This window comes from Delphinus delphis, chromosome 7 (genome assembly GCF_949987515.2).
Source record: "Delphinus delphis chromosome 7, mDelDel1.2, whole genome shotgun sequence".
In the NCBI taxonomy this organism is placed as follows: domain Eukaryota; kingdom Metazoa; phylum Chordata; class Mammalia; order Artiodactyla; family Delphinidae; genus Delphinus; species Delphinus delphis.
This window is the reverse complement of record NC_082689.1, coordinates 96,890,229-96,903,239: the sequence shown is the minus strand read 5'-3', so window position 1 is coordinate 96,903,239 and position 13,011 is coordinate 96,890,229. Positions and strand designations below refer to the sequence as shown.

Genomic DNA, 13,011 nt, shown 5'->3' with positions numbered 1-13,011 from the left:
GCAACTGTTCACGGAGATAATACTATATGACCTCCCACTATATTATGAGTTTTAGGCTTCAGTTTTTCTTTTCACTGTAAGTGGTTTGACAGGAATCATCTTAGCCAATTCATCCCCAGACATTGTCCTCCAGGATACATACTATGTAGTAGCACACTTCCATGACCTAATGTCCATGGGAGCAGGCTTCACTATTAGAGGAGGCTTCCTACACTGATTCCCACTATTCTCAGGTTATACAGTTAACTCAGCATGAGCAAAAATTCACTTCACAAGTATATTTGTAGTAGTAAATATGACTTCCTGCAGCACTTTCTTGGCCTCTCAGGGATGTCACTACGTTAGTCTGAGTACCCTGAGGCACACACAACATGAAGTATTTTGTCTTTAGGCACATTCATCTCAGTAGCAGCGGTAATGCTAATAATCTTCATACTTTGAAAAGCTTTTGCGTCTAAACAAGAAGTATTAGCAGTGGAAACTGCTACTCCTAACCTAGAATGGTTACACCAATGCCCTACATCATATCCTATGTTTCAAGATCCTACCTATGTAAATGTAAAATAAGGAAGGACTCAAGTCCTTTTCAACCAGTTTCAAGCCAACACAATAACAGTTATCTCTTTCTCAATAAATGAGATAAAAGTAAAAAGTGATGTAGCTTTGTCAAAGTTAAATCATAGGCTAAAATCCTGTATATCACTAAGGCATATCAATTTCATCTAGGCTCTCAAGACACAACATCATCGATTATGGAAGAATAATCCTAAACATACTAATTTATATCATAACAACATCATCATTCATCATTGTGAATCCTTTACATGATACATGAAATCAATAACTCTTCCCAAACCATAAAGAACTATAAGTCAGTAATGATACTGAAGCTACAAATACACATATTATGAAAATTTAAATGTTGACGCCTCTGTAATCCCCACATCAGAGCTAAAACCAGGAGAATAATGACTAATAGAAGTCAACAACCAAGTAGTTAGAGATAGTCATTGAATATTAGTTAGTTTCATCTGAAATTGTTGTACACCCCTGAGCTGTCCCTTCTTAGGCCTAAAAAGAGCTGCTATCGCAGGACGCCTAAATTAAAGAGTCCTAATACCAACAGGACCAGGCCTATGTTGTGAAAAAGTTATTCCACCACCCCTACAGAATTTGTTCTTGTCATTGTTCACATTTGAGCCATTCTAATGGGTGTCTCCAGCAGCCCAGTGGTGGAGGGGGGTTGGGAAAGATGCAGAGCTTCCCGAGGGAACCACAGGACCTGGCATTCTGGGAAATTCAAAAGTGCTAGTCCAGTTCTGGCAATCTGAACTCTTCCTCCTCAAAGCTGAAGTCTGAGAGACATTCTTCCTCCCTTTGGCCACACGGCTGACAAGAAAAGTAGCTGACCTGCAAAATGAGCACCAGTTAGGGTGGTGGGAGGGGAACACACCTTACAATTATGCTAAAATGTTGCCATTTCCTCCAAACTCTCAGGATTCACGTCTCATTATTCATTCAGCACTCTATTATTAGCGGGTCACCACTGAATCAGGGATGACTCCAGAACTTCTGTAGGAGGGGTTTGAGGCAGATGAGCAATTCATTCTGGGAAAGAGAGTCTAAAACCACGTGAATGACCCTTTACATTAGCATGGGAAATCTTCCCCCATCCCACCTTGTCTCAACAGAGCCATTAATCTAGAAAAAACTACAGTTTCACTTTTCAGAGGTCTACCCTGTGTGCACACATGGAAAAGACACTTAGAATGTTAAAGTCAGCATGTTAAGTAATTTTCTTGAAATACTGGAACTAGCACCCAGTTTACTTGCTTCACAGTCCTTTTCATAATCTATTTAATTTTAGTCCTTTTTAATTGTCTGGTACACCTTTAACACCTAAACTCCAAGAGAGAAAGAGCTTCATCTTATTTCCAGTGCCTAGCACATAATGGTTTCTAAATGGAACTGATTCCAAGATTGGCCTTATTTAGGAGTGGATCTGTTGTTATAATCAGGTTTCCAAAATCTTTAGTATCAATACGGAACCCTTTCCTCTCACATTTCACAAGAAACTAGACTTCTGAAACCCCAAACATGGATACGTTTCAAGTTTCCTTGACTGATTTAAATTGAATTAAAATTAAAATAATTATTTTGTACAGGAAAATCTTTAAAATTTTTTTCATTTTTCAGAACAAAACCACCTTTTCTTTCTCTACTTTCGTCCCTTCAAAACAAGCTTTGCAACATTGGGGTAAGTTAAATAATCAGAAATCTAGCCCTAAATTAAGCTCTCAATTACATGAAACACATTTTTTGCTCTTTTTAATAAATATTTATTTTATTTATTAAAATAAATTTTAATAAAAATCCTATATGCAGTACATTAATGTTTTCTTTCCGAAATTATGTTGACAACTTAATCCCTAATTCGAGGCATCCATATAACTGGTTTACAGAAAGGTTCTTTGGCAAATTATTTAACACAAGATATATATGAGATGCTGAGATCTGGGTAATATACCTTACTTGAAAGGCATGAATAGTTTTTAAATAGTGTAGCATAATCACACTTAAGACCATACTTACTTTGTTCCCAAATCCCTGCAATTCTATTTGAGGGGATTTCTAAAAGGCCTGTGTCTTCTCCTGTGTCCACGACTGTAGACGTACACTGATGACCCTCAATCCTGCTCTCCAAACTTCAAATAAGGTGCCAGAGACAAGGCTCGGGACTTGGAAAAGTCCTAGAAATTCCCTGCCTCAAAAGCAGTTTCAGAGTTTCACCTTTTCCTAAGGAAGATAGAACTGAATAGATACGCTGAAGTCTTCCAAATCCTGCTGGGTGTTTTGAATTATGGCTCCACTGGCTGTGTACCCCTTGAGCTTTTATCTCCACACACTTGAATTAAACCCTGTAGTTCCTCTTCGGTTCTACCATCTGTGACCTCTTCACAGGGTCTAGATGCCACACCTGTTTTACCACTTTCTGAAATCAAGTTAACACGGATCAATCCAGAAGTTTTCTTGTTCTAAAACTTCCTGTATACAATGGTAGCACCGAATAATTAGATATTCTTTTGACTTCTAAAAGCAGAAAATAAGAGCATTTTCCTAGAAGTTCCCTCATCTGACACTTCAGTTTTTATCATAATTATTTGTGAAAAAATATATAAGATGTAACAACTTTGGTTCAAAAACTTTATGATCTTAGAAATAAGAACTAAGGAATAATGACATAGAAATTAAAAGCTGTGGAAACAAAAATATTCAATCACAATACAATTATATAGGAAGGCATTAGGTGGGGGTCAAAGAGAGTTCAAACCTGGGATAGATAAACCGGACTATAATAGATACTTCACATTAGAAGCAAGGCAAGTGCCTACTCCTTGGGACCAAAATTCTACCAAATACAATGAACAAAGCTTTGCAGACACAGACAGAGGGAGAGAGCATTTGAACCCTGTACTGGCAGAGACTGGCCCATGTACCGTTTGGACAATACAGCCTTCCTCAAGGCAAGCTAGAGCCACCAGGCTTTTTGGTCTAAGGAGTTTTGGGTACATATAAGGAGTACCTTGGCATATTAGGCACAAACAACCCAGGCGTTTAGTTTGGTTCTTAAAGGTTGTTACCCATAGTTGACAGCTGATGGAGATTCTGCCTGATGACCAGGGAAGTCAAACTTCACTGGAAGGACTGCCCAGGCTAGAAGGCCAAGACCAATCCAGGGTCAACTCTTACAAGCAAATAAGGTCTCTGACAACTTAGCTAGGATTTCTCAGTCTCTAAGCCTGCAGGGCTGTGAAGCAGGGGAGCAATTCTGTTCCGGGAACCTACTAATCATAAAGTTTCCTTTGGGAACAGCCTGTGACATTCTCACTGCTGTATAACTCGATAGGGCACACAATCAATGCTATTCAATAGCATGACCAGTTTCAAGGCTCACAAAAATGTAGCCGATTATTATATAAGAATCATATTCACCCAATATATCAGAAATGAAAACTGAAATTAAACTGATTCCAAAAACATAATTTAATAAACTCTTCAACAAGAAAACAACATTAATAATAATAGTCAATATATTTTGTCTGCTTACTATATTTCAGGCATAGTTCTAAGCTTTTTACATTCATCATCTCATTTACTCTTACAATATCCCCCATTTGGTGGTAAGCTGAATTACTAACCCTATATGCAGATAAAGAAATTGCAGCTTAGAGATATTAAATACCTTCCAATGTCTCTGGCTGGAAAAACCTAAAATTGCAAGAGCCACAACAACAAAATCTAAGAGACAAAGTTAGGACTTAAACACAGGTGTCCAAGGCTTATAATCACTACACTATTCTGTATGATAAGCAAGCAATTGAGGAAGAAGTGGATCAAACACTTTCTGTATGAACTGAGGCAAGTGATTCTACATCTAAACACTGGGAACAATAATATTTGCTGTCGTTTTTCTCATAAATGCCACAAAGAACAAATGTAAGACTCCTGCTGTGAAAGCATCTGGTGATTGAAAGAATATGTAATGTTTTAGATAACCATTATTTTCATCCAATTAACTTTTCAAATAAGTTTATTTCCTCACTGAAACTGAAGCTCTTCAACGACAATCAAAAAGGTCTTACCTAAAACCACAATCAGCAGTTTCTCGATGCATCTGTCATAGCTTTCTGAATAGCAAGCTTCTGGGTTACCTTCCTTCCCATAAGGAATGATAATGACTCTAAATCCAACCAAAAGAGAAAAATTTTAAATGCCTATATGAATAACTGATTTCTAGGTTATATGTTTAAAACTAAAAATGCATCTGTGATTCTTAGATCATAACCTTAGTGATTAAGGGCAGGAACAACACTGGGGTACGGGTGAATGTCTCTGTTGCAGGTATACCCTGGCATGGCACATTTTTACTGCTCAGATCTATTCTGGAAGTTCCTAAAATACTCCATGGCAAATGCAAACCAAAAAAGTGGCACAAATCTCATATTACTCACAGATTTCAAATACACAAGCTGAGGCTACACTGCTACAGACCCTGCTCTCGTGTGCGTAAAGGGCTGGATTCATACAGTGAGATAGATTTGGTGGTAGTGCAGATGATCTGGCCTCTCCTCAACCATCACCCACTCAGGCAGATGGTGGAGCCTCCTCCACTCCATTCGCTAACAGCCCTGCCTCTGACTTAACACCCTAAGCCCAAGTGCCATGGATTCTAGGAATAAACTCAGTACCAATCGGAATCCCCTTTCTAGGGATCTACATTTACTCTTTATGCTCAGGCCCTTCTATAGGAGGCAAAGGACTGAACATTTACACATGAGTTTATTTCAATCTTCAGACAATGATTTTGTTGGGATAACTGTAGGCCAGAAGACACGTGTATCTGAAGGACTATTTTAGTACAAAACAAATTATTAACCGAAAAAGACACAAAACAACTAATTTTCCCTCCTCCTAAGCTTCTTGGCAGGCAGTCAGTTCTAACATTCTAAAGTTTAAGGTGCTGTCAGGTATTGCCTAAGACAAAAACCCATATTGTCAAGCAGACAAATTCTGCCCAGGGCTTTAGTTGCTTAGAAAAGGTGATGATGTATCTGAAAAGTTGAGTTTCAGAAAGAAAGGAAAAAAGAGAAATCCCACTCCCTCACCTCCCCACACACACACATACTGGAAAACAGACCTTCCTCCAACTTATCAAAGTTTCCTCAACCATGTCAACTCTGGGAGTCCTGCACTCGTGGGAGGTCAACACCACCTCTAAAGCACAGAAGAACTTCAGGCTTTGCTTCTGAAGTGGTGTCACAGTATCTGTATTTTCCCTTTCTTCAATGTTAGAAAGATCCTGAAGCTTTTAGGACTTTGAATTAAAGGCTAGACTTTAACATATACTGTTGTTAGAAATAAAAACTAAACTCCAGCAATCCCAGATAATAGTTTAGGTATGCTATCCCTTCAAAATCAACTGAGACTTGCAGATAAATGAATAGATATAGACAACTATTTTTTATTATATGCCATACAAATACTGGAGAAAATTATGGACACCACCATCCAAGTCATTGAGATTATCACTAATTCTAGGTGGCAGGCCAATGCTCAGATACTTCCAGGTGGAAACCTCTCACATCTCCTCCCCATAGCCCTGTTCTATTCTTCTCTCTAAAGTCTAGGAGTTCAATGTTGAAAAGAGTCTGGTTAGTCAAAGAAAATCTACAGAGTTTACCTTGATGATCCTTTTTGACCACCCATGGAAACCAAAGTAGTAATTTGCCAATTCTTGGCATCTGGAGCTGTTTAGGGCAAGCGTATTATGTTGAACCGCCTTATGTCTGGTGCCGAGATGAACCTAAAGACATAAAAGACCTAAAACTATCACTACCCTACATAGAGATTTATTTTGGATACACCTGAGATTTATCAATACCAATTTCATAGAGTGGTTGTGAAGATTAAGTAGGACATTTTAAGCAATGAGTTCACAGTGAGCCCTAAATACATGTTATTTATTATTTTTAAGTCAGTACTTTTCTGCATTATTTCCAGGGCCCCTGATTAACCGGAAGTTTCCCTGACCTCTGGTGGTGAAAGTGATGATGAAAGCAACCAAGGAAACCCAGCAGAAGCCTATTATGGGGCTGGGGGTAAGCAAAGGAAGTGAACTGTTTTAGTAGTCTCATCATGTAGCTCCTGCTTGAGAATATGACCTGAAGAGGAGGTAAGAAGGACCTGCCACTGAATTAGGACCTTAACCTGTGGCACCCCCTCCCCAAATTACTAACCCCTGTTAGAACAGGGAATACATATACCTCTATAAACGCAAAAAAGCAACCAAAGCTTCTTTGAGAGTGCAAATATTTCCAGTCTTAACTCTCTAAAGAACTTACATATTACTGTGGATTTTTTACATCACTAGTTCTTTCTTAAATGTCCATTTCCATTTTGAACAGGGTGTAGTATATTAATATAGTCATAAAAATTCAAATAACACAAATAAAGTCAAAGCATTGTTAATTCTTTATTGATTTGTTTGTGCATCTTCCTCTGTCACTAGTTTATGAGCTCCTTAAGTGCTTGAAGGAACCATATATTATTCTTCCCTTGTTAACAAGAAACAAGCATAGATCTTGGCATATAATAGAGGAGTGATGGTCTGTTGACTGAGTGAATGAATGAGTATATAAGAAAATGAAATTACTTTCTCCAACTGAAGCTGCCTGCTGGGAAGGAGAAATGAAGACTAATTTTTAAATATTGAGTGTCGCATGGCTGGCTAGGCCCTGTAAGGTGAGTCATAATAGAGCTGTCCTGGACAATTAGGAGTCTTCAGAAGGGCTCTGAGCCCCTGGATAGTAGAGACAGTTCACATCTGGGATAACCTTGCCACAGCTCTTGCTGGAAAACATTTCCCTTCATGCTACTGAGAAAAACTCAGATACATTAGACCTTTCCTTCATTTTATTTTAAAATGTTATTCTCTTTTCTGTATTTATAAAAAACACAGGGGAAAATAGATAAGTATGTATACCTGCCAATGAATAAAATAACACATAATTGGAACTTCCGTGCGGGTGCAGTGATTAAGACTCTGTGGTCCCAATGCAGGGGGCCCGGGTTTGATCCCTGGTCAGGGAACTAGGTCTCACATGCATGCTGCAACTAAGAGTTCTCACGCCACATTTAAGGAGCCTGCGAGCCACAACTAAAGGAGCTTGCCTGCTGCAACTGGGGAGCCCAGATGCCACAACTGGGGAGCCCTTGAGCCGCAACTAAGGAGCCCATCTGCTGCAACTGAGACCCGGTGCAAACAAATAAATAAATAAAATTGAAAAAGAACGCATAAGTAAAGTAGGAAACAATTTCAGGGGTGTGGGTAGTAAACTAAGGCTCTGAATTAAATAAGGAAATCTAATACAAATGCCCTTTCCTCTCAACTCTATAGTGACTTGGAGAACATTTTCTTCATTACTCTATCAGTGACAGGCTTTATGCTGTGAAAATCTCACAACCTACGCGTATGGAATGGTCTTAATGTCCAATATAAGAAAAGAACTCATTACTCACAACTGATACCAAGTAACTGTTTCACAATCTTTCCAGGACCATCTGTAATATCTGAGTGGTTATGTGAAATGGTCGCAGGGTCTGCAAAAACAAGAATGCCTGAAACAAAATCATTTCAATCCCAGGGAGTACAGCCAGGATTGAAGAGGGTGTTAAACAGGGTACAGAAGTGGGAGGCAGTGTACATGGAGTCCCATCTGAGGAGAGTTCTCAGATTCAATAAAGGTGAAATCAGTGAGTAAAGAAATATGGGTGAGAAGAGGCAGCAAGGGCAGTAGGAAGTAGCCAGAGCAAGAAGCCAATCCGAGAAGAAACACAATTATAAAGGGAAAGGTCTGGGAAATCTAAGCCTCACTCACTTATTCAGAGGAATTGAAAAGGTCCTTAACATAATGAAATGTTAATTCTGGGAAAGTAAAATTGGATGGCATGTTCATATGGAATAAGGTTTCTACAATGCATTAAAGAATATTTTAACCATTTTCTGGAATCTGAAGGGAGTTTTGAATAGGCAGTTTGAGAATGATGATGATGATGAAGCCTCCCTTATGTTACATCTGACAAAAGTTTGTCAAGCTCAGGACTTCCCTGGTGGCACAGTGGTTAAGAGTCCGTCTGCCAGTGCAGGGGATACGGGTTCGATTCCTAGTCCAGGAAAATCACACATGCCGCAGAGCAACTAAGCCCGTGTGCCACAACTACTGAGCCTGTGTTTTAGAGCCTGTGAGCCACAACTACTGAAATCCGTGTGCCTAGAACCCGTGCTCCGCAAGAAGAGAAGCCATCGCCATGAGAAGCCCACGCATGACAACGAAGAGCAATCCCCGCTCACCACAAATAGAGAAAGCCGGCGCGTAGCAACAAGACCCAACGCAGCCAGAAATAAATAAATAATTAATTAATTAATTTTGAAAAATTGTCACCCTCACACATTTAAAATCCACATAAAAGTAAATATAAGGAAGACTCTTGTGAATATTTCTTAAATTTAGGGGCAGCATAAAATGACATGGGGTTTAACATCAGTTAAGTTATGGTTTGGCCTCTAGTTTCCACATTTACTGTCATGAACCTTAAGTAAGTCACTTAACCATCCTGAGTTCGAGTTTCTTCATCTAAGAAAAAAGAAACAACTGTGGAACTGGGAGATCAGTGGAGCAGTGCATCTGAGTGTATTCTGTACACCACAGTGCTGTACAAACGGTGGTCTTTCCACCCTCGCCCCCCGCCCCAGGATCTTAGTTCCCAGACCTGGGATTGAATCCGGGCCCTCAGCAGTGAAAGTGCAGAGTCCTAAACACTGGACCGCCAGGGAATTCCCGATGGCCTATTAGTTTTAAATTCAGCACTTCATCCCAGTAGAGCGAAGAATTCCACATTTGGACCCACCTTCACTGGAGATGTGTGAAAAAGCTGCTTCTGGTCGCATGCCTTTTGGGCTCTCTGGGCATCCCTTAGCTGAATAAAACTTGATGATGGCATAGAACCCAGGACCACCCACTGCTGTGTTTGGGAAGACTCGAACCGAATACAGAAGGCCAAACTGGGAGAAGACTGTGAACAGAGAATGCTGTAGGGTGGTCCCACGCTAAGTAAGTGAAGGAAATTTCAGGCCCAGGAAACCAAACCGCCCATTCCCTTATATTCCCCCAGCCCTTCGCCACAGGTAACTGTGGTGAGGCTGCAACTCCAAACACTTCTCATTTCATGAACAACTTTCCCTCTGAAATCCTAAGCTTCGAGAAGCATTAGGAGGCAATGTCTTTTGTTGGGGACTATCTCTCAAAAATCTATGGGGGCGAGCTGACTGCTCAGGTCGGCTCTAGAACTAAGATTCCTCTCAGTGGAGACCACAGGCAAATGAGGTACTGAAACAGTACCCCGGGGCGCCCAGTTACTGGGGTGCGGGGCGGCTTCCTCCACCCAGCCCTCCGCTCCGGCTCGTCTCACTTGCAAGGCCTCGGCCGTGGGTCCAGAGCTCAGCTCCCACACCAGCAAGGTTTTGTCACCCGCGATTGGAACCGCAAAAGGTACCAAGTGCAGCATCCTACAGTCACCGCGTGTGTGCAGCTCAGGGCGCAAGCGGACTGCTCCAGGAAACGCGAGCCTGCGCTTTTTAAAAAGTTAGTGCCAATAAATCTAATATATAGAAAAATAGTGGAAAGGCCCTGAGTGTTTTGTGGATAGAAAAGCTTGAGATTCGGAGCAAGTTCAGACCTGGACAGTCTAAGAATAAACTAGCTCTCCATTCCATTAGGAGGGCTAGGTAGCAGCTTCTGGTTATGGAACCAGAAACTCTCAGGCTCCAAATAGGACATAAAACAGCATCACTTGTACTCTTTATAAAATTGCGGAAACAAACAAAATAAACAAAAATATATTTACACCTGTCGTATAAGACAAAGGGTACTCGAGACCTAATGTATATAAAATCAGTTTACAAACTGTGAGGCACTATATCAATAAGTTCTCATTTGCAGAGGGCACAGCATAGGATATGAGGCCATTAATGTTTATTCCCTTCCCCCATCCATTCCTTTCTCTTGTTCCTTTATGTATGCAGATCAGTTACACTATTAAGCTAACAATGTAACTGAGCTATTATTAGCTTAATAATGTAACCAAGAATCTGATTTTTAGCAACGGGGTAGTTCTTAGAAAATTAGGGAGCTGGAACTCTGAATGTATGAATTAAAATAATGCAATTACATCATGAATTTTAAAATTTATCATCATTGATTAAAAATTAAAATATTAAATTAAAAATTTATTTTCCCGCAGTTGAGACACACCGCAACATGTGACGTCTGTCAGGCATCCACTGTCAGAACACAGCTTGACTGTCTGACAGACAACCTCAATAATATTTTTAAATTGGCAGAGGCAGCAGGCCATACGGCTAGGTAAGATCCTATAAATGGAAACATAGGTAATTAAATTCGTGGTAAAAGAGTTACTTGAGTAGGTAGAAGAGGTAGGCCAAGGCCACCACAGACCTGTGCAAAAAGGAGTTCTTGGGGCATATGGACTGGAGAACTGAATAGGCGCCGGTTGGACAATTGCTGCTCTTGACTGTTGTAAATAAATATAGAGGAGAGAGGTGCCCAACGGAAGGATGAGGATGGCAGTACGTATGGTATGCCTAGGAAAAAGGGAATAGAGATTAGAATTGGGTGACATTGATCTGTAGTTTAATTCAGAAGTATCTCCTTCCAACCTGAAATCCTCACTTTGGGTTGAGAGTACACAGGAAGAAGGCAGACTTCTAAGAACAGTCTGAATAAGGCCACACCTTCTGCAGTCCCTTTCTCAGGTCCTATCTGTGAGTAGTAATATATTACAAGTTATTCTAGCAATAAAAAAGCATCATGTGGTTAAACAATAACAGAGATCGCATTGGCCAAATCTGGACAAAAGGAACATTCTAAAGAATAACATTATCATTATAATAAGGTATAACATAGTTAATTTTTAAAAAAGCACGTGAGTTCATAATGATACTCAAATGAAAATTGGGGAACTCTTCTTTATAGAATAATGTCAGCTAATAAATGCACAAGGAATGATAGAATAAGAAAAGTGTCATTTTGCAACTATCAATGTAATAATCGATTCAGACAAGGATTATCATTGATGCACAGTTGGGTGAAGAGTTGTTTGAAAGTAGGATCTTCACTGATCCCAAAGTATCAACCCACATATTATTTATCAACTACCAAGGCGAAAAATAACTTTACAATGGAGAGACGTGGAAGATACCACATTAATCAAGTGATCAAACTTCGCACTGGGCCACCTGAAGTGCTGAAGTATGAAGAATACATCACCTATATAATATTCTTCCACAAAATGTTTACTTTGAATCTAATGAGGAAACAGACAAATCCAGATTGTGGGGAAATATACAAGACAACTGGCTTAGACTCTTCAAAAATGCCAATGTCATAAAGACCAAAAAAAAAGAAAATGGTAGGGAAATATTCTAGATTAAAGGAAACAAAGATGTAACATGCAATGCCTAATCTTTAATTGGATCCTGTATCAAAACAAAACAGACTTAAAGAATATTATTGGCTTCTGGCCAAGATGAAGTAACAAGGACCAATTTAATCTCCCACCTGAAACAATGAAAACGTCAAACAGAACATATGAAACAAAAGGTTTCAAGAAACTGGACCTCAGGCAATAAAGTTCAGTGATTCCGCAAGAGATGGGAAACAAATGAAGTGATCCCTATAATTGCCCTAACTTACTTCTCTGAGAGAGTTTCCAGGTCATGGTACAGGGAAGAGAAGTCCAGGCAGAGACTGGTGGACTCCATGACTGAGGAAATGAAGCTAAGAGTTTGGGAAAACCAAGGTAACTAGAGTTCACAAAGCAGACTATCAGAGACAAAAGAAGTGCACAGACAAAGAACTCTGGAGATATGCAGAGGGATCTCTTGAGAATTCAACAAAGTATTGGTCAGTACATTTGTGTGAGGAATTACTTGATGCCAGGAAAAGGACCACATGGAAGGATTAATAATTAACTGGATATCACACAGGGTTGTAGGAATAGTACCTGTTCCTATAAGTCAGACTCGAAAACCTCATGATACTCAGAAAGGACTTGTCTCAGTAGTTGCAAATAATGAGCTCCAGACTAAAGGCTACTTGGACTCCTACCCAACGAATCTTAAAAGCTAGACCTAAAAGAATAAAATTGTTTTGAGTAACTTAATTTCACCCAAAACAAAGCCCAAGCATTTTACAGGAATATAAATATACATAGCACACAAGAAACTAAAACTCACAATATCTGGGATCATATGAAAAACTGCCAAGCATGCAAAGAAGTAGGAAAATATGCCCCATAGTGAGAGGAAAAGGCAATCAATCAAAACTAACCCATAATCTATACAGATGTTAGAATTGGCAGAAAAGAACATTT

At 39.7% G+C, this 13,011-nt stretch overlaps 1 pseudogene; it reads right to left on the bottom strand.

Moving 5' to 3' along the window:
- Window positions 1–1,308: 1,308 nt before the first annotated feature.
- On the bottom strand, window positions 1,309–10,125 carry LOC132428198 (RAD52 motif-containing protein 1-like; annotated as a pseudogene).
- Between the last annotated feature and the right edge of the window lie 2,886 nt (window positions 10,126–13,011).